Source organism: Triturus cristatus, chromosome 1_2 (genome assembly GCF_964204655.1).
Source record: "Triturus cristatus chromosome 1_2, aTriCri1.1, whole genome shotgun sequence".
Lineage (NCBI taxonomy): Eukaryota > Metazoa > Chordata > Amphibia > Caudata > Salamandridae > Triturus > Triturus cristatus.
Window position 1 is genome coordinate 365,124,207 of NC_140580.1, and position 22,383 is coordinate 365,146,589.

Below are 22,383 nucleotides of genomic sequence, written 5' to 3' on the forward strand. Positions count from 1 at the left end.
TATAAAAAAACACAAACCTGAAAAAACTCTAAAATGCAGTAACAAACATCGCTAAACCAGATCCAAAACTTAATATTCAAATACATCTTTATGAATTATCATAATAATAAATTAGCATAATCTTGAAATAAATTATAATGAAAACAGTACAGAGTTCGGAATGAGTAAAATAAACAAACATAATTATAGTATATAACAATTCAACAACATCAACAAAATATTCAACATATGTATATTTTCCATGTATTTATTTATTCAACAGATAAATGCAAAGCATGATATTACCCATCAATATTCTATTCAAGGATTCCAAAATAATTTTAAAAAATTGCATTACTTACAACCGAGAAGCAAAAGTCCTTCATCAATATTCCAATAGACAAACTCAATAATATACAGCAAAAGAAAAAGTGTAAAGCAAGCATATCCTGAAAATGCAAAATTAGATTATCCCAAAAATGAATTATCCAAAAAAGAGATAATCGGGTTTTAGGTCTTATACTTATACCCCAAAATGTATTTGTTCTCTTTGTGCAAGGGTCTCTGAGCCCAGTCCAAACCAGTTCTGTCCTCAATGGTGCAGTATGACCACAGGGGGCGGAGACAGCATTGTGAAAGGGAGACAGGTCCAATTCAGGTGAAAGGAAAGGTCCTACCACTACTCTAAATTCAGCCAAGGTCTATTCAGCTCTCAGTCATCCAGGAAGGGCCAGGCACACCTCAACCCCCTCCCCCCCCCCCGCAGTGGCTGTCTACAGTGAAAACACATCCCCAGCCCCTGTCACTCCATAACCAGACACTTAATACACAAATAGGCAAAGGCACACAGAATGGTTAAACAAGAAAAGTGGCATTTTCAAACATCCAATTTAAAAACCATCTTTACTAAAATATGTGTTATTAATTTCTATGGACAGAGAGCCTAAACTTTATTTCTCTATCTTGTCCCAATAGGAAGTTATACTTGTAAGATGTTATAAAGTATTTCCCATTCCAGCCTATGGGGCAGATAGCCTTTACATAGTGAAAAATGAATTTGGCAGTATTTCACTATCAGGACATGTCAAACACACCAGTACATGTCCTACCTTTCACATACACTGCACCCTGCCCATGGGGGTACCTTGGGCCCACCATAGGGTGCCTTACATGTAACAAAAGAGAAGGATGGGGCTAACAAACTGCTCACAGACACTGCAGTGGCAGGTGTGAGATACATTTTCAGGGCTACTCATGTGGGTGGCACAGTCAGTGCTGCATGGCCACTAGTAGCATTTGATTTACAGGCTGGCTCACTCAGCACACTTTACTAGGGGCTTACCAGTAAATCAAATATACCAATCGGGAAGAATAGATTATAACAACAATTTACACAGGGAGCACTTGCACTTTGACACTTATCATCAGTGGCAAAGTGCCCAAAGCTTCTAAGCCAGCAAAAATGAAATCCAGGACAGCATCAAGAAAATGGGAGGTAGAGGCAAAAATTGAGGGGAAACCACACCAAAGAGGCCAAGTCTAACATAGCCTGTGCCACTACCTTATTGACTGGAGACCTCAGATAAAACTTGCAACACAGTGAGTATTTGTTAGACTATCTCTTTACTTTCATGAACACCTTCAGACAATGTATTCACTTTAAAATGGTGTCTTACAGAGGTAATCAAATCAGGTTGTCTTGTTCTACCTGACAGGGAAAGATAAACATCTGATCACTAACACAATGTATTGCTTATAATTTTGTAATACTTTGTGAAAACTGACACTTGGGGGTTGATTACGATGTCAATGGGACCGCCACTGGCGTGCTGTCGGTGTCGGTCTCACAGACATCTACAACCGCGTCAGACCACTGCATTACAATGCAGTGAGTTGGACCACGTTACCCCATGGACCAACCAACAGCTTCCGATGGGCTCGAGGAGCTTTTCAGAAAGTCAGTCAGATCGCTTTCCCACAATGGAGGGGGTTCCTTCTCAGGCATCGTTGTGAGGATTACGATCCACTTTCCCACCTGTCATTTCCCGTCCGTTTTTTCTGACTCGAGAAGGCTGGCGGAAAGGCTTTTTTCCGGCCCCCTAGTAGGGTCCCTGTCCCACCTGGCCCTCCGTTGTCGGCCCTGAGGTCCCCCCTAAACATCCCTGCATCCTGTGGCAGGCACCACATGGTGCCTGTCACAGGTGCAGGGATGTTTACAAACATTCATTTTGGCATTGGGGCTTGTGCTGCTGCCCTTTTTCGGGCCACCACACAAGCATCAATGATAAGAGGCATGTTTCCGACTGCCTCCACAGTGTTCAGATCATAATTTTGCAGGCGGAGCTGCCGATTACCTGTAGGCCGGTCCCAGTCCCGCAATGATGGCAGTCGTACACTTGTCCGACCGCCATCATAATCAGCCCCTTGATGCTCAGTTGTTTCCTGAGACTAAAATAATTTTAGCGGATAATGGCAAAATTTGCTGAATAAACTTTAACCTCCTCTAAATCCACTTTTTCCACCTAAGGTGCTTCACTGAGACAACTTATGTCTCATACTAATTCTACTCTCTTCTAATAAGAGTGTCAGATTTTTCTAAAGAACAACTACATTCAGGTCTCTCTCTTATCTTCTAGCTCAATAGACAGCAATTTCCACTTCTGCTGGTATCCTGGTGGTTCCCTTGTGATTAGCGTGTCCACCACATAGTACCACAATAATGCATTGATTTTACTGTACTGAACTTGCGCCAATAATTCAAGAGCCTGGAACCTTTCTCATGGACTACCATCATTGGGTAGGTTTTAAAATGCAAATTCTACCCTGGGAGCACCATAATAAATAATATCTGGTGTGCAGCTCCTTCCCAGTCTTCAGCTCACTCACCACTCTTAGGGGGTCATTATGATGGTGGAAGGACCACCACCGCCGGGCCGGCGGTCCCTCCACCATCTGAATGCCTATTTCCCCTATTTCGGCCTAAGACCGCCCGCCACGCTTCCGCCACAGGCAATCGTTCCGATTGCCTGGCGGAGTGGATAAGACCGGTGATATGGTGGTGGTGCCTAGCCGGCACCACCCGCCCGACTATAATGCCAGCGTCAGCCAGCCAATCCATGGTGGTGGAACCACCATGGAAAGGCTGGCGGAGGTTGGATTCGGGGGCCCGTTGCGGGCCCCCTCTGTGTTGGGGGAGCCAGTTGTGCACTGGGGGGGTACCCATGGTACCCCTCTACATTTCCATGCACAAGGTGGCAGGCACCGCGTGGTGCCAGGCACGTTGTGCACGGAAATCCACGATATGGCCATTTAACATTGCGGCGGGTGCTGCAGCCAGCAGCACCCGCCACAATGTTAAATTGCTGGATGCTCACATCGTAATTAGGGGTGCTGGACTGCCGCCTTACAGGTGGGCGGTCCCCATCTGTTACGATGGCAGGTGGACTCAAGTCTGCCCGCCATCATAATCATCCCCTTAGTCTCAATTGTCAACTACCTCAAACAGGTTTTCAATCCTCATTAGCCAAACACTGCAGTATGACGTCATATTCCCGCTGCAGCCTTGGATGGCGCTACAATGCTCCCCGAGGGAAACCACATTTATACAGAGACCCCTTTTGAAATGTAAACTTCAGAGCACAAGAATCCGAATATCATTTTGGTTTGTTTGCAACTGGTTACATTTTAATGTATTCAAGACTGTATCCTAATGAATATATCAGTACTATTTTCCAAAGGTATTATGAGGTACTGTTTTTTTCTGTTGTTTAATATATTATGGGGTATTGTTTTTTTCTTTCGTTTATTTATATATGGATTATTGTGTTACCTTAACACCACACTAAGGTTTCATTTGGTTGTTCCAGCTGTATATTGTCACAACTCTTTTTTACTTATTAAAATTAAACAAAAGCGAATAAATTACCAGCATATTCTAAATCAAAATTAAAGCACAGGCCAGCTGCAGACGAATTTCACTTATGTCAGACAGTTGCCAAACTCAGAAATCCCAATCGTGGGCGTGAAAGATAGCGAGAGGGAGGAAAAGACATTCGAAAAAAGTGGAACATTCGCAAATACTTCTGAAGTTAAGTCAAGTACAAATTTCCAGAATTTCTAAAGACGCTATGTTTTGGGCTGATTTGTGCTCTTTTAATGTTTCTGCTCCTGACTTGATATCTATCATTTGAAAAAAGCAGGAAGGCCGGGCATTTCCTCCTGTTTGTCCCTGTGTGAGATCAGTAAAGCACACTCTTAAGAAACTTTCACACACCGTGACCTTAACGAACTGAAATCCAGCAGCAATGCTGGGAATTCCAAGAGAACGCCATTGTGTCAGGCAGCGCTTATCAATTGCTGGCCAGGGAAGACGGTATTTAAACAGACCTCTGAGGTTCAGGGCTAAGCTGCTACGAGACTGAGGCCTGCTGCCAACCGAAACACAAAATACTGTAAGTAGCCCAAGCATTCTATTCAGCGCACTGCTTTCTTCAGGGTTGCATGTGAGGTGAAGGGACTGTCTAGTGTCCAGCTAATGGTTTTCCTTCCTTCTTTTTGTTTGCTGATGTGGTTTCTAGATGTATTTTAGTTCTTAATCTTCTGTAAAGGAAATAGATTATAGCCTTATAGACCGCCGTAGCGGGCTATACCGGCTATTAAAGGCCCGCTGCAGCGTTAAAGGCCCGAGCCGAAGGCGAGGGACTTTAACAAAAGCAGCGGGACTTTAATAGCGCTATAGCCCTGCTACGAAGGGCTATAAGGCTATTAGAACATTCTGCCACTAGAGGGCAGAATGTTCTAATAAATTAAACAAAGGCTTCTCGAAGCTCGAGGGGATTTAAATCCCCTCGAGCTTCGAGAGGCTTTTGTAAAACATTGGAATGTTGCTCTGCGGGCCTTTACCGGCCCGTAGAATCATGGATCACTCCATTGTCTACAATGGAGTGCTCCACATTCCAATGTTCTAATATACCATTATATCCCACCACTGAGGGCTATACCGGTTGTTAAAGGCCCTGAACACGAGGTATAGGCCTGAGTTGCACTTGAAGGGTTGAGTTGCACTTGAAGGGTTATAAGGCTATTTGAAAATTCCACCTAGTAAGGGCAGAATGTTCTAAATTAAAAATGGAAAAGCACAAGGACAAACCCTGGAATGTTGGAGCTCCAGGCTTATGCCAGCCATTATAAGCTCAGAGCTACTCCATTGTCTTCAGTGGAGCTCTCAGCAATCCAATGTTCTAATTGTTGTTAAATTTGAGACATTCCTTATTTCCAATTGTCTCACACATTGAGAGATCTCCTGAGACAGAGAGTAAGGAAGAGAGAGAGAGAAGAATAGGAGAGAGATATAATGAATAACAGAAATGAGGCCTAAAAAAGGAGAGAGAGACTACTGAAGAGATGCCAAGCATCACCCCCAAGACATCTCATCACTGGGTAAAAATTAAACCCCACCTCCACTCATGCGCAATTGACACCATCCATCCTTTCCTTCCAACTGACATCACGAGACTGCCCCCTTCTCTCACCCAGAACCCTTGCTGACACGTTGGAGGATAACTGGAATACTGAAAGTGAACAGCGCCTTTGTAGCTCTGTTTCTGCTTCCTCGGCTGCTTTTCTGATTCTCAAGAATTCAGGGTAGCGAGGACGGTGTCATGGGAACCAGAAAAGTCATAATTTGTAGCAGATGCTACCCCTTATTGACGTCAATATCCACATCGTCAAACTTCTATTCTAGGCTGGTATGGGAAAGAACCCATAAGTAAAGATAATTAAAAAAAGAGCCCAAGCCTAACTCACATTTGTGAGTAAACACGTCAAAATACAGAAGAGGTCATTCTATAGTAAAAAGATATGGCCTAGGAAAAGTGCACATTCTAAGCAGCTTTTTTGCTTAATGTGTCCAATGAATAACATTATTTTTGTGTCAATTCTATTTAAATTGCATTTTCTATGTTTGTTTAGACAAGATGGTGTTCTTATTGGCACTATGTTCATGTGCTTCCATTGGAAAGATTGTTTGTTGTTAGTGTAAATAGGCTCTTTTATTAAGCATGGGTTGAGATAGTAAGCCAGGAAATGGCCTATGAACTTTGCAGTGAGAGCCATCGCCTTAAATTCCAAAAAGATTTTTTTTAAAGCAAACTCTGCAGTAAGGTGGGTGCGAAGAGGAATGGTGTAACGGTCACTGAATAAAAACCTCCGCACTGCTGCAGTACTACTTTTCAACACATGTTCCATCCAGAGGTGAGAAATTGCACTTCATCTGCCCGGCGTTTATGCTGCCTGTGCCCCTTATACTTATATTCCAATAGGACTTCTGTCACGATATTGAGGCCACGAATGTCGACCTGCACATACCACCTTACTTCATACCTCCATCATGTCATGATGGTATGTATACATTGAGAAGTATACATGTACTAATATTAGCTCCACATCTACGGTTAATTTATGTTGTGCAGATTAACAATATTGAGCAGTTGATAGAAGTGCAGCTCTATATTTCAATGGCATAAAAAAGAAGCTTCCAATCTATTAACAATTAAAAACCCATCCCGTTTTTGATAACCAATGTGCCCTGCTGGGCCTTTCTTTGCCTACCTGCAATTTGACAGCAATTTTATTCTAAAATAACTTCTGCACTACACTCTCCACTCCTTGAATCAGGGCAAGAACTGCTAACATTCACATAAATTCACATGGACATGCTGCACACATTTCAAAGTCCAGCGATCGAGAGGTCACACACATTGGTGTTGCCAGAGACATCTTAAGGATTTTGGGGGCCCTGGGCCAAACATATTTTGGGGGCCCCTGTTCAGAACAGCTTTGAATTTATGATCCAATTTGAGCCCCTGTTTCCCACGCAGTTTCCGCTTCCTCAGCTGCATTAGCGATCCAGTTTGCATCATAGGCATTAGCCTATATATTCCTGATGCAAACAGACGTGTGCAGCTGACAGCAGTAGGATTTAGTGTTTCCTGCCCTGCTACTAGGTTTTTAATTCTTTTTAAATTGTATATTGTGGCTGAATTACTCTGTGCTTTTTAACAAGTTCTTCTACCTATGCGCACTTGCACTTTACTTGATTCTGCTTGCCTGCACCTGCTTAGCTGCTCCGATTCGCATCTCACTTTTTCTCCAGTCCTGGTCCGCCGTGGCTGATACGCTGATTGTGCTGAGGGCTGGGGCTACTATCAGGCTCCTCACTTCCGCCCACATAGTTTCCGCTTCCTCAGCTGCGTTAGCGGTCCAGTTTCATCAAAGGCATTAGCCTATATATTCCCGATGCAAACGGACGCGTGCCTTCGGCGCGCCGCTGGTGTGCCAAAGGCAAGGCCCTCTGCGCCCCTCAGTCTGGCTCTGGCCATGCTGCCCAGTTCCCCTCCGGTGAGTTTGTTCCACTATATTACAATGGGGAAAAACTGCTTAGCCTTAGGCGGCTACCATTATGTCAGTGTTCAGCCGCTGATCCAAGCTTGGAGGTAGACTTTCGATGCAATAAGTGCAACTGGTCTCTCCTCCAGCCTAGGAAACTCGCACCCAAGATCCTCCCATGCAACAATAAGTGTAAAAACAATATGAAAACAGAGGACTTAAAGGCCACCCTTTTAAATTGTCGCTCTATGCAAATGCATGAACCACACATTTATGACCTACTTTTAGATGAACCGCCTGATCTTTTATTTCTCACTGAGACCTGGCTGTCTGTAGCCTCCAAGCCTACTATCACCTTGGCCATCCCTATGGGTTATAAAATCTTTAGGAGAGACCGACAAAGTGGGAAGGGGGGCGGTGTCACCATAATTTATAATTAAAAACTAGACTGCTCTCCCATACCAATGGAAAACATTGAGGGTGCAGAGTGCTTAGGCTTCTGCTGTACCTTATCCCCCCATCATAGCATAGCTGTTTTTCTGATTTACAGACCTCTCGGTGCAATAGGAAATGTTATTACTACGCTTAATACAGCCACCACCTCCCTGGCCTTAAAATACAACAACTGCCCTATTCTGGGAGATTTCAATATGTATATGGACAATGGAAAAGACCCTCAAACAATTTCCTTGTTTGGGACGCTGCAGGCCTGCAACATGTTTCCATCTGTTTCTTCGACCACCCATGAGAAGGGCCATACCTTAGACCAAATCTTTCACAACTTTGACATATAAGCAAGCCTACCTCTTCCCATTACCTGGTCTGAACACCTCCTAATAAAATTTGTCATTCCCAACTCTGCCACAGCCCCTCGGGCTAACACAGGGCAGAGGGTCCCTAATTACAGGACGTTCCATAAAATATCCATCCTGATGCTAGCAGATGCCCTCGGTTGTTCCTCACCGGAGCGGTCTGGCTGCCCCGACTCGGACACCCTCTCAATAGATTCATGGCTCCGTACCAACATTGGTACAGTGGTACTGGTTGTTTCCCGCTCCTCAAAGAGGTCGGCCTCACCAGCTCCATGGTTTAACGGTTCCCTCAGATCTAGCAAAAGAAATTGTAGAAAAATGGAACGGAAATGGCGTAAATTCTATCTACCTGAGGACAGGAAGTTGTGTAAAGACACCTTAAAAGCTCATTACATTCTTGTGAAGGCAGCCAAGAAAAACTTCTTTCAAACCAAACTAGAAAATGCCCAAAATAAGAGTAAGGAAATCTTTAGCATAGTTAAATCCTTTACCGTCCCGAAAGCAGGCACAAAGGAAGGGCCATGTACGGAAGAATGGTCTCAGCAAATAGCTCAATTCTTCCACAAAAAGTTCTCTGTGATCCAACAAGCCTTCAATAACATCTCAGAGGAAGAACTGACCTTCTACCTTAGTTTCAATATCAAATTTCACCTCTTGGATCCTCCATCTTTACTAGTTTTCCCTGAGTTTTAGCTTGAAGAGTCACTGAACCTTCTCCAAAGCATAACGTCTGGCTCTCCTACCGACCCATGTCCAGCGAATATCCTGAACCTATTTGCTCCCACCATAAACCCCACGGTAAACCAGCTCTTTAATGCTTCTCTCTTCTCAGGCAAAATGGCAAAATTATGGAAGAATGCTAAGATTCTTCCACTGATGAAAAAGGCTAACGCCAAACTGACGGACCCTGGCAACTACAGGCCAATCTCCCTTCTTCCTGCCCTCTCCAAAGTATTAGAAAAGCATGTAAACAAGGCCCTCCAAAAACACATGGATGATGGGAAGCTCCTTCACGAGTCCCAATCCGGTTTTAGGGCTAACTACAGTACGGAGTCTGCTCTCCTGGATGTGACTGAATTTCTCAAGGGTAAGCTGGACCAGGGAGGCAAGGCTGTTCTGAGAGTGCTCTATCTGTGGGCGGCCTTCGATATGGTTCCACATGAGAGGCTCCTGGAGAGACTTGCTAACATCGACCTGGGGGGGGGCGCCTTAACATGGATGTTATCCTTCTTGGCAAATAGATCTCAGGACATCAGGCTCCCACCTTTCTCATCCCTGGTTCCGGCCATTAATGTAGGTGTCCCTCGGGGCTCCATTCTCAGTCCTACCCTTTTTAATATATATCTATCCCCCCTTGCATTTCTGGTAGAGGAAGAGAGCGTCAAAATTGGTTCCTATGCTGATGACACTCAGCTGATTTTTACATGTGAAAAAGGAACCGACTTTGATGGTGCAATGATTAGGTCTTGCCTCACAAAGGTTTTTAACTGGCTTAAGGTCAATCAGCTGAAGTGCAATCCTGACAAAACTGAAGTTATTTTCTTTGGTAATCCAGAAACGCCTGACTGGAGCTCTTGGTGGCCAAAAGATCTGCTGCCCCCGCCCGCAGAAAAGGAGAAAGTCAAAAACGTAGGAATTGTCATAGACAAGACACTCTCCATGCACTTTCCAATCCAAAATCTAACTGAAGCTTGCTTTGGCATACTCCGAATGCTAAAGAAACTCCTGCCCCTGTTGCCGCATAAGAGTATAAAGATCGTGGTGCAGGCTCTGATGACATCAAAGCTTGACTATGTCAACAGCTTGTACCTCGGTCTTCCCAAAGCCCTTATCCAGCACCTACAAGTAGTACAAAACTCGGTGGCCAGAGCCATCCTGAGACCTAAACCCAGATCTAGTATGAACCCTATTCTTAAGTCTCTACACTGGCTCCGCATAAAAGAACGGATCATCTTCAAATCGATGACCATCTTCTTTAAAGCTTTCCACAGCTTAGGAGCCGGCTACCTAAATAAGCGCGTTAATCACTACACAACATCTAGACCCTTAAGATCTTCCAATGCCTACCTGGCCATCGTGCCTAAAATATGCCATGCCCGCACTGGAGGCAGATCCCTCTGCTTTCTAGGCACAAAATTGTGGAATAGACTCCCTGAGTCTCTGAGACTAACCACAGACCTACTCTCTTTCAGGAAGAACTTAAATACCTGGCTTTTTAATAACTGATGGGTCTTTTACGCACGTCTTCCTCCCGCTGTCATGTGCCAGGACACTCTAGTCTGAGTGGCTGCGCGCTTTATTAAATACATTATTTCATTTAATTTCATTAGGTCCCTGACAGTGCAAAGGAATACTCGTCCAAATTCTAAGGACCTTATTTATGAGGCCTTGTTTCACTTTTATGCCGCTGGTGCGTCACTTTTTGTGACTCACCGGCAGCGAAAAAAATGTGCCATGTTGTGCCCTATTTACAAAGTGACGCATTTAGGCAGATGCGTCACTTTGTAAACCCCTGCACCACATTATACCTGCGCCAGGTATAATGTATGCAGGGTGGGTGTTCCTCCGCAAAAATCCTAGTAGAAGTGGCACATTGAAATCTGTGAGAACTCAGTGCGCCACTTCTAGGAGGCCATTGCGTCAATATCTTACACCTGCCTCACAGCAGGTGTAAGACTGATCCAGACCCTTTCACATGGGGCTTGCCCCATGTGCAAGGACACATTGCTGGACTTGCGTCTATTTTTAGACACACCCCAGCAATGCATCACTTTTGCGCCTACAGATACGCCAGAAATACGGACGTATCTGTAACTCCTTGCAACATGATGCGACATTCAGTAAATATGACGCATCCGTCATGTCGCAAGCAGGGTGCACTAAGAAGTGACGCATCCCTGTTTTCACACAGCGATGCATCACTTCTCATAAATAAGGCCCTAAATGTGTTTACATCTAATATTCAGGGATAGGTATGTGTGTTTTCAATATTGTAACACAGCAGCAGCTCACCAATATTACTGCAAATAATCTCTGTGACGCCCTCCCATTTCTTATATGTCAGGCTTTATTTTGATCTAAAAGAAACTTTTTTTCTGTATATTGCATGAAACATAAACACAACATTTCTCAGCAAAATGGCTCTACTAGACTCTCACACATCAGGCACATAAAACATAAATTAAAGGAAAACAGTATTTAAAGCAATCAGTTTAAGAAATAATCAAGGTCATTAGGGCAAAACTCTGGAGAACGGAGCTGACTCTGCCAGGGGGCCCCCTGAAAGGCAGGGGCCCTGGGCCAGAGCCCACTTTGCCCATGCATTAAAACGTCTCTGGGTGTTGCAGCAGGCCATCACGCCGGTGCCTTGCTGCAACACCGCCAAATCTGTGGTCAGCCTGCACGCCGTATTCCGACTGGAATACAGGTCGGGCAGTCCTGCTGCGGCGGTCCCATCGCGCAGCCTTTCTAAGGCTCATAGCAGAACCTTAGAGAGGCACTGCTGTTGGAGCACTGCAACCCATTCCTGCATGGACCGAAATGCATAATGTCGTGCGTTTCGTTCTGTTCAGGAACTGGGGGTGCGTACACACAGGGGGCACACCATGTGCCGCGCTGCATGCACTCTCATGCACTGAGGCAACAGGGGGCCCTTCAGGGCCTCCTCAGTTTTCTCACCACCACCCTTTTCAGGGTGGGCTCACTGCCATGAAAAGGGTCGCAGTGAGGAAGCCTATAATATGTTTGGCAGTGCCACAGTGACACCACCAGCATATTACTGCCTCATACATCTGCTCCACCCCCCCGGATCAGAGATCCTCGGCACTTGTGACAGTCCTGTGGCGATCCCACTGCCGTAGTTGTGTGTCTTTTGCTTTCTCGTCCTAAGTGCGCCAGGTATGCCCAGACGTGGGTCCTGGCCTCACTGTGCCACTGGAATAAAGCTGTCCTGACAAAAGAGGGGTGAAACCCCGAAACCGGTCCTAGGATGCTTGTTTCCGGTCCAGGGACGGCCTGGCTTGGCAGTTCGGGCTGGACTGTTCCCATAAGGCACAGGGTCAAGACTGATTTGCATATTGCCAGGTCTAAACTGGGTTGGCATGGTGAGCAAAAGAATGATGGATTTAACCCAGATCTCTTGACTGTGGGTGAATGTTTTGATTTGTTCAGCATTCCGTCCATCAATTGTGTGTCTTTTGTAGTTGTAATACAGCAGGTGGACCGGCAGTCAGGCAGTCCAGGGACTGCCACCCCTGGTTCAACGGTCCATGAAACGCCAAGCTCTCAACTCATAATTAGGCCCTTAGTATCCAGTCTGATTGTGTCCTAGCTGCAGGTGTGCTGAGACCCACCAGAGATTTTGAGCTTGCGTAAAAGATAAACAGTGGTGCTGGCTGTGATATCTTTGCAAATGATGCTGCTGGTTTTAAAGAAGGTAGGGGCTGGCAGGGGGAGCCTGCTCTGAGAGTGACTGTTTCTGACTTTCTGTATCTCTTTTACATCTGAGAGAAACACGCAGTGTTGTTGCATTTGTTGTACCTGTTCTGTTTGAGGCAAGCTTGCATTACTGAGATAATTGATGTATCCTTTATGTGTCTCTAAAGGATTCTTGGAAAACCTTTCTTTGCCAGTGCTTGTTGTGTAACCAGTTAAGTAATTTGGTTGATAAACCAAAGAGAAGGAAAGGAAAAGAAATGCTGCCACCCTTTACTTCACACTTCTGATATATAAACATAACTATTGCTACATCTCCACTCACCACACCCAGAGCAGTCAACTATGGAAACTAAATCAAAAAGCAAGGTTTAATTGTGAAAATAAAATAATAATGTTGTATCAGTGCCAAAATGGAGAAAATGCTCTTTGCACCATTTCACCATATTTCTGATGCATTGTAAAAATTGGGAAAACTTAATGTGCACTATTTTTCCTGTGCTTAAATAATAATTATGAATTACACAGCTAACAAAATGATCTACAGTCCGTGGACCACTGAACTTATGGTTCTCCTGTCCATTTTTGAGGTGGTGGAGACTTCAGGGGACATATTTAAAAGGGATTATCACCACCATAATGTCACCTTTTTGATGTTCTGGTGGCGATAAACCCTTCGCCTTATTTACAAGGGGTCATTAAGCTACTAAATGTGGCTTAATGCCGCACTGTAAACAATGTCCCTATTCCTGCAGTGTTGTAGTGGGCATTCTGCTTCAACACCCATTGCTTTTTGATGCAGCCCTCTATTTACAAGGGTGGTGTAAATATGGAGATGCGCCAAAAATAAGACCAGGAAAAACCTGGTCTTAACCTAGCGCAACGAGGAAAAATGATAAATTTTTCCTCACTTCTGCGTTCTGCAGCACACACAGAAAGAGCAAATCACCATTAGTGATTGTTCATGTGCAGGAAGGGTGTCTTCCTGCACATAAACAATAAATTGATAATGACAAGTTGCAACTTCTATATGTGCTTCACTCTGCAGCACACATAGAACTTACAAATCGCCATTAGTGATTGTTTATGTGCTGGAAGGGACACCTTTCTGCACTTGAACAATCATTCCCTGGAATGCAGGCACCCATGCACCATGCTACAAGGGGGCCTGTGTTGGTGCTAGGCAGCTATATTGAGTGCCAGCACTAGGGGAATGCTGGGCTGCACCATATTATTGCAAATATGGCACATCCCTATGTTTTCAGAATGTCGGAGCTCGGTGTTACCAATTGTGGCATAACACCGCGCTCCACCATCAGGTTTCTTATGGCGCAGCTTCTGCTGTTTTTGATCCAGAGGTCATCAGTGAAAGACTGACATATCGCAATGGTGGTGACCCGCTGGGTCAGTTCAGTGGAACTGAATACGGCCACCACATGAGGCAAGCAAGACCAGGGTGGGAAAAGTAAACAATGGCTATGACATGCAGGTCCCTGCACACCATGGAAACCGATTGATCCTTTTTCTCAAAGAAACTGTCCATGGCACCCACACAGTTTTTATATGTGCCAACAGCGTGTTCACTGAATAGAAGACACTTTAGATGCAAATATTCTTGCCAGTGTCTCCCCTTATTAGTGTGTGACAATAGACTCTGAGAATGAGGCACTGGGAGTTCAAAAACTGGCGGTGAGCTACAAGAGAATACTTTTCCACTTACATTTGGCACCTGTCAAAGAACTGATTAGTGTAATTTATGTTCTAAAAACATTCTTTCTATTAGGCTGTTTCTTATTTTCAGCTTATCTTGTTTTGCTGGAATTGTTTCTTCTATCATAATGTTACTTATTTTTGTCTCTTGTATAGATTGTTAAAGCCAGATGCGTTTCCCAATTATTATTTAGATGTCTAAATAGACATACTGCTCATATGACATATTTAAGGTCTCCCTACTTAAACTATTTGAACAGATGAGAAATATTCAACTCCAGAGTTAAATGCCATGGAGGCGATCTATCCATGAGAACTGCTCAGGAGGAGCCATTCAACGTACGTATTCTCCTGAAGAACGTAGCTTTTTACAAGTGCCTTATGTCATAACGCACTTCTAATTGTAATAAGACAGGGGGTATATTTGTCACGTTTGTGATGGAGTATCCAGCTTCCAAAGTCTGAATCAGGCCCTTGATCTTCAAACCAAAATTAAAGCAAGAAAAACCAATGCCTCCCTCAGGGATAATACATTTGTCCAATAAGTCAAAGACATCCTGACATCCTGGCAGTGATAAGCATGATTTATGTAATCCATTCAGAACAGCAAAAAAGGATCTAACTGGATCAATTTATCTCTGAACTGTCTATTGTTGTGTGCAGAGTTTGGTAATGATTTCTGTTATTTTATGTTCTCATGTTGGGACGCCTTTGTGCACAAAAACAATTCATGGAGGCGTTTTCCACTTTCTATGTGTGCTGCAAAATGCAGCACACATTGAACGAGGATAAAATGAGAAGAAATAAACATATTTCTCCTTGCTACGCTTGCCCTGGAGAGGCATGCAGTTTTGATGCATTCTCAGGTTTGCAGATCCTTGTAAATCTGGGAATGCATCAAAATGCATGGGTGGTGCTTGGGAACACCTACCGCAACACCTATGGAAGGCCGACCTGAGGCAGTGTAAGGCAACACAGTGACTTGCACTTATATATGCGGCCATGAAAAGCCACACAAAGTGGCTTTGCATGGCCTCATAAATATGCACTGCCGGTAGGATGTCTTCACCAAGAAACTGCCTTGTTGAACACCTAGGGGTCTATTAGGATGGCGGGTGGCTGGTTGCCGCCATGCCGGCAGTTTCAACTGCCGGACAGGCGGCGGACATCTGCCCGCAATCGCAACCCAGAAAACCGCCGATCCCATTAGCATGGCGGTGACGACCGTGGCAGTGAGAATCTCCGCCTGCCACTTTTCCGCTGGTACCAGTCCGCACGCATGCCTAGCGGGCGGATCTGGACCACTACAATGATGCCGGTGCAGGGCCAGGCTCCACCAGCATGATGATGATGCCGGCGGTAGCCAGCCTTTCCGCGGCGGTGGAACCGCCATGGAAAGGCAGGCGGAGAATTTCTCCAGGGGCCCATTGTGGGCCCCCAATGTGTTTGGGGGTGTGTGGGTGCACTGGGGGGTATCCATGGTACCCCTCTACATGTCCCTGTACCAGGTGGCAGGCACCATGCAGTACCTGCCATGCAGCAACCGCCGCAATGTTAATCGCCAGAATCCCACCACCGTGGTCGGATTTCGACTGCGGAGCATCCTAATTGGTTCTGCTGCGGTCCTTGCGGGCGGTCTTTTCCCGCTACCATGGCGGTCGGGGAGACTTTCCAACCGCCATCCTAATATGCCCCATAGATCCTGTGAGCTCTGGAGGGTTTGCCAGTGACATTTCAATTTTCAATTGGTGCATTATTTGCCCGAAATGACATTGGAGCCTGACACACCTGGGACATTGGTGGCTACTTTCATTATTTTTCATTTTTTTTAATTCTCTGAGGCCTGCCCTCTCAACGATGGTTACTGTAATAATTTTCGTTATTTACTTTGTATTGAGCCTTAATAGAAATGATTGCTATCTTAACTTGTATTTTTTTACATCGCACATTGATAATGTGGGTCATTCTTCAGAATGACAATCCCCATGCAAGTTGTTGTAGCACCCTCTATGTTTTTCCAATGCTCAGGGGTGCCAACAACAGAGTTGAAGGATTAGCATAAACCCTTTGAGAGTTAGTAGAAGCCATTGATGGGAATGTATTTGTGGCAAAAAGGAAACTTGGCATGTTGAAGCAGTCAGTGCTTGAGTGATACTCAAAGGTGAGTGAGACTCGTCAGTTATGTTATGTTATGTTAATATAATTTATTAAGCGCACGAATACCCAGAGGTGTCTTGGCGCTAAAACTGGAGTAGGCCCAAATATGTCAGGAACCTAGTTCTGGAATAGCCATGTTTTAAGACCCTTTCTAAATAAGGCAAGTGAGCTCGCAGCTCTGACATCTATAGGAAATGCTCAGTGCTCTAAGTGTTGAAGTACAAAGCATTTGGCTTTGTCTGCATCATGTTCTGCTGTGAAAGCTAGGTGTTTCAAGTTTTCAAGTTAAATAAGCGCTCTCAGTTTAAAGACTGCACGCGTTTCACGTGGTGAGTTGTGGCAGCACTTACGGGGAGACTCTGTGGAGTTAGCGGCAATTGGGCAAATGTCCCTTATGGGGTTCTACAACTTCTTTTAAGAGATTCAACTAAATTGATTAAGCAGACATTCTGACTCTTTTCTGCAAGACTTGAATGAAGTTTTGAACTTAGTCAGTGTTAGTGTAGTGGAGAGTGGGACATGGTTCTATTGCTGGAAGTGGTATTTTGACGTATTGGCAAATGGATTGCAGCCTTGACACATTGTGTAATTATTACCTACAGTGATACAGTCGCAAGCCTAATAACTTTCTCAGAGACTGCACCGGACTAGTGAAAGTTTCCCTGGTGTGAGGTAGGAGGCTCATATGTGAATTGAATGCACAGGAGTTGTGGGAATTATAATAGGGGCGTATAATATGTTCTCAATTTTCTTACAGAATCATTTGAATAAAAAGACAGATATTTGTAACACAAGTGGTGTTTTGGAATCTTTGGTGATGCTCGTGTCTTGGCACTATGTTTTTGACAATGGTTATGGTAATTTAATAATAGATACGCACCTTAATGATGAGAAAGTGGTATTTCTGTGGGCTTTTATTGTGAGCACATTGTGGCTTTTTTAGTTGATGGCGAGGCAATTGGCATGTGAGTGACACAAGGAACTACAGATGCACAGTTGAGTAAGTATTGAATGATAAACAATATAGGAATTAAGGGCCTGATTATGAGTTTGGCTGTCCATTGGACTGCCTAACCCGTGGTGGAGGTGCGGTGCTGGTCAGGGACCGCCGTACCAGTGGCCCTACCACCGTATTACAAGTAGAGCAGTAGGTCCGTTTTGGGACTGTGGCAACTGCCAGGGAACCACCTGGTGGTGGTGCGGCAGTCTGGGGCAGCATTATACTTGGGAGTGCCTCTGCGGCATCGCCAAGAATATTCTAAGTATCCCCACCACCACCCTATTAATGGCGGTGAGCCTGCCATGAAAAGGCTGGTGGTGGGAAAACAAAGGCCCCTGTTACCTCTGTACACTGGGATGCATGCAGGGGAGCACATGGAGTGCCCCCCCCTGTGTGCATACACACCCAGTTCCTGCATGACATGGACTAAATAGTCCATACCGTGCAGGAATTTGCTTTGGTGCTCCCATTATCGGTCTCTTTCAAAGGCACTCCCGTGGGAACGGCAAAGACCACCCACCAGAATAGGAGAAAACTCCTGATCTGGCAGGCAGCCAGCGGTCAGCTTTGGCAATGCGGGAGCTGAGTGGTGGCATGCCACCCCACTCCCGCACCGCCAAAGTCATAATCAGCCCCTAAGTGTTTACTGTTGTGATGATTATGTCTGATACACTAGACTTGTAAACACATTTAATTGGTGCATGCGTTTCCACTATACGCTACTCTGATTTTGATGTGTGGCATACGCACATTATGTCTCAGGGTGATTATTTTCATGCTGAGGACATGTGTTTGGTCTATGAAAATTGTGCATATCATTTGCGTGTGCTTAAGGCTGTGTTACTGTTTATGAAACCTTAGGGTTCATTTGAAGATGTTAGGTGGGAATCCTCCCTTGTAAGCATCGCATCAAGTTATCTATAGAGATATAGTGTGCACTGTAAAGTGAGCGCCGGAATTCCTAAAAATTCCCCTGTATCAGTAGTCAGCCTTTAAGGTTGTCGATGAAGAAGGGCTTTAAGTTTTTATAGCTGAGGGAGTGCCAGTAAGCTTTGAGAAGATAAGGACATGCATATCTGGGAAGTTGTTCTTTAGCCGTTTGATCCATGGGACCAAACTATGTATACTGCATGCAGAGCAACACTCCATATTGCTAAATGGATATACAGGTTGCAAGAGTACTTGTGTTATATCAGGAATGTATCTTGTGCAAAGAATGTGATACTTAATGATAGTGATAGGAGGACGTGCCTAGGTTTTCCTCTGACTCTCACAGTGTGCATGTAAAGAACGTGATAGCAGCATGTTTGTCTATGGGTCTGATTAAGACTTTTGGCACAGCATGCGGTACAGCACCGCCACAATCCCACTATGCGGTTAGGGGTTTCCTCCTGTCTGGCGGGCTGTTTTTTGGTGTTCCTGTAGCAGTGCCTCTAAAATTGGGCATCACAATGGGAATGCCTAAACCAGTTCCTGCACGGCATGTACTGTAAAGTCCATGTTGTGCACGAGCTGGTGTGAATGTACACATTGGGGCACATGTTGTGCCCCCATGTGTTCATCCACATGGCATGAGGCACTATGAGGCCCTATAGGGCCCCTTTGTTTCCTCTCTGCCACCACTTCCATGAAAAAAGTGGTGGAGAGGAAACTAGTAATATGCTTGGGGAGACCGAGACGGTCCTGTCAAGCCTAATGTGGCCTCAGGAGCACCGTGCCACTGCCAAGGAAAAGCTGTGGTCCCTTGGCAGTTGACCACCCAAGTCTTATTGGGGCAGTCGGACCGCTGGTGCGGCAGTGGCTGGACCACCACCACCATGCCACCCTGAGTCTGGCAGTCCTCGGACCGCCAGACTCGTAATCCTGCCCTAAGCTACCATGGAAGGCTGGTGATCTCATAGAAGATGAAAAAACCTAGGTTAGTCTTGTCATAGAGCCATTTTAGAGGATGAATGGAAAAATGCATTAATAGATGATGAAAACCTACAGCAGAATGCAAAGAGGCTGTCTGGTTTTAGAGAGATAGGTGTGCATGCAGCATTTGAGTTGATTTTAAATCAGTTTGGTAATAATTGTCTATTCTTGATATGGTTGTGAAAATGTATCTTAGGGTAGTTATTCCTGCAGGGTTGCATGTGAGACTGATTAATTTGTTACATGATGGACATAATGGGATGTGTGCCATTAAAAGTTGATCTTGTGTTGCTCTCTGGTGCCTTGCAAGGACTGGGGCATAGAAAGTTGTGTCCACAAGTGTGAAGCATGCACTTGTAGTGATAAATTGTGCATAGTGATCGACACTCCAATTGTACCAGTTAAGTTCCCCAAGAGGGCTGACATCTGCGGTCCTTTTGGACATCCAGTTTTGGAGTGCAGATAAGCTGTATTGCTCATTGTCATCTTCTCCAAATGGTTGGAGGAAGGAGATTAAGGCTCATAACCTGGTGATGTTGTAAGAGGGAAGTTTGTCCAGGTGTGGTATGACTGACAACAGGTCACAATTTTTGTTGAAGGAGTTCCAGTCATACTTGAAGAGGTTAAGCAACAAGAAGATGATTTCTTTCATCAACGGGAACAATGATCTTGTAAAGTGTTTCAACAGCATGCTGTGTGAATGTGTCCAGCGTGCTGTGCGTAGTGTCCAGGATTGGAGGTAGGAAGCAGGGTCATATCCATAAGGATAGTGTTCATGATGCATGGCCTATGCTGAAAACAACAACAAAAAAGAAGCAATCAAATGGTTCATGGAGTTTGGATCTTCTGCTTGCAGAAATGTTTTTGAATAATGTTGAAAGTGTGCTTAGATTTTAGTGAGTACACACTGCATTTTCTGCTGTATTTTTGATTATGGTATCATTCTACCCTGGAGATTGTTTGAAATAATGTACAACCATTTAATACAGATAGTCAAAAATGAATGTCAGAATGAATCTAATGTGATTTAAAGCCCAAGGTAGGGAGGTTTTGGAGGTGTTTCTGGATTTGGTGCTACACCAAAAATTGTGTGATTCTGAGGTAATCACTAGTACTTCATGTATTTTAAATTGCAAATATATGAAATGATAAAATAAAAACTGCACATGGCATAGTTTATATTACAAAGTTCTCCTTCACAAAATATTAGCTTCTCTAACCTAGTCTCATCTTGACACCAAGCACAGAAGTGATCTAGGTACAGCATCTCAATTTTGAGTGCTACTGCTAACTGAAGCATTTACTTTGCAACGCCTTGTTCTTTGAAGTAAATCTGTGAAAATACCTTAAATGAAGACAATGGACAAATACTTTTCTCAATTATTCTCACTCAAGTGGCCAGCCATCTAACTCCAAGGGGCCAATTCCCAAACTGCATTTTTTAGTAGATTTAGTAGTACTTTAATAATACAGCTGCCGTACTACAAAAGGTTGTTCACAAACCTACTTGCTGAGGTCCAGCCTCCCCCTCTACCACCCTAGATCTTTCTGTACTGAGATTTCTGCCTCAACTGCAGAGTCTCTGCACACATACGTGTACGTTTTAGTAGCGAAAGTGGGAGGGATAGGGAGGAGTGACTGGACATTGAGGAATATTTACTAATAAAGGGGAGGAGTTAAGGGATTAGTAAGGCAGGGTTAGGGGAACATTAAGGAGGGATTTAGGGAGAAATTTGCACCCACACACAAAAGAGTAAATCAATTCCTATTCACAAACTGTACTTATAAAGATACTAAAGCCAAAAAAGGCTTACAATAGTTGGAAATATACTCCATGTCGCAGCTTTAGTATGTCCAGCACCACACACAGCCAACCTCTGGTAATGCATCACCCTCTCATAGAAAGTAATGGAAGCAAGGACTTAAAATAAAATAAGAAATAATGTTAAAATAAATCAAATTATTTAAACTATTAAAAAATATAAATACATCTAATTTATTGTTAAAGAAATTACCTAAATATAGAGTATTCCTTATTTTATTGCAGCACATTGATAGCCTTATAGTAACATTAATATTTCTTACTTTATAATTACATTACTTTTAAACAATTCTATAAATCACTTTTAATATTTATTGATGCATAATAAATAATATATTTTTTGACCTTGTATGACAACTTTTTTCTTAATTTAAACTTTTTAAAATATTGTTCTACTCGTAAAATAAATATAAACTGAATTTAGATTACTAATTAGCATAAAAATATTTTTTGTACATTTTTCAAATTTAAAAAAAGTTTTTTACTATTTCCTGTACTTTACCACAATGACATCTTTGCCACTGGAGCACAACTATCCCTATAGTAAAGCGCAGGGGAAGTTAGAAATGGTTATTACACATGATTTTTAAAAATAATGGCATGTTAAATATTAATGCAAATTAAGTTTAGGTATTTATTTTAAATATAGAACAAAATTATTTTCAATTAAATATTTAATTACTTTAATTATAATAAATTAAATTAACATTATTTTTAAAGATGTATTAAAAAACTCAGAGCAACATGTTTATATTTATATCCTGTGTTGTAAAAATACAAAACATTATGTTCAAAATTAATTTAAATTCATTCAATTTTTTAGTAAATATAAGTCACAGTCACTCAAATTAAATTATTTGTATTAAAATACAGTACCTGAGACGTTCAGGGCGTTACAGTATCATAAAATAATATTCCTTTTTCTAATTATATTATAAATTATACCAATGACTTAATATTTTATATATATTTAGAAAGTCGAAATAGGTTAATTTAATTTAGCATTGTTTATTTATGGGGTTCTATTTTAAGTCCCCACCTCACTTATTTTCTAAGGGATGGCGTTGCTGTATCAGTGTGTGTTCATGTGTGGTGCTGAAACTACTGCTTTTATTTAATTTGGTAACTTTACGCTCATAAATTAGGTTCCAACCACTGGTTCAGGGGGT

At 43.4% G+C, this 22,383-nt stretch overlaps 1 protein-coding gene across 1 annotated transcript in view; it reads left to right on the top strand.

Moving 5' to 3' along the window:
• The first annotated feature begins 4,384 nt into the window (after positions 1-4,384).
• LOC146867376 (uncharacterized) overlaps positions 4,385-22,383 on the top strand; it is a 71,674-nt gene continuing 53,675 nt past the window's right edge. The window contains exon 1 of the mRNA XM_085614957.1: positions 4,385-4,430. The gene's annotated coding sequence lies outside the window, so the exon portion shown is untranslated. The remainder of the gene's footprint in view (positions 4,431-22,383) is intronic.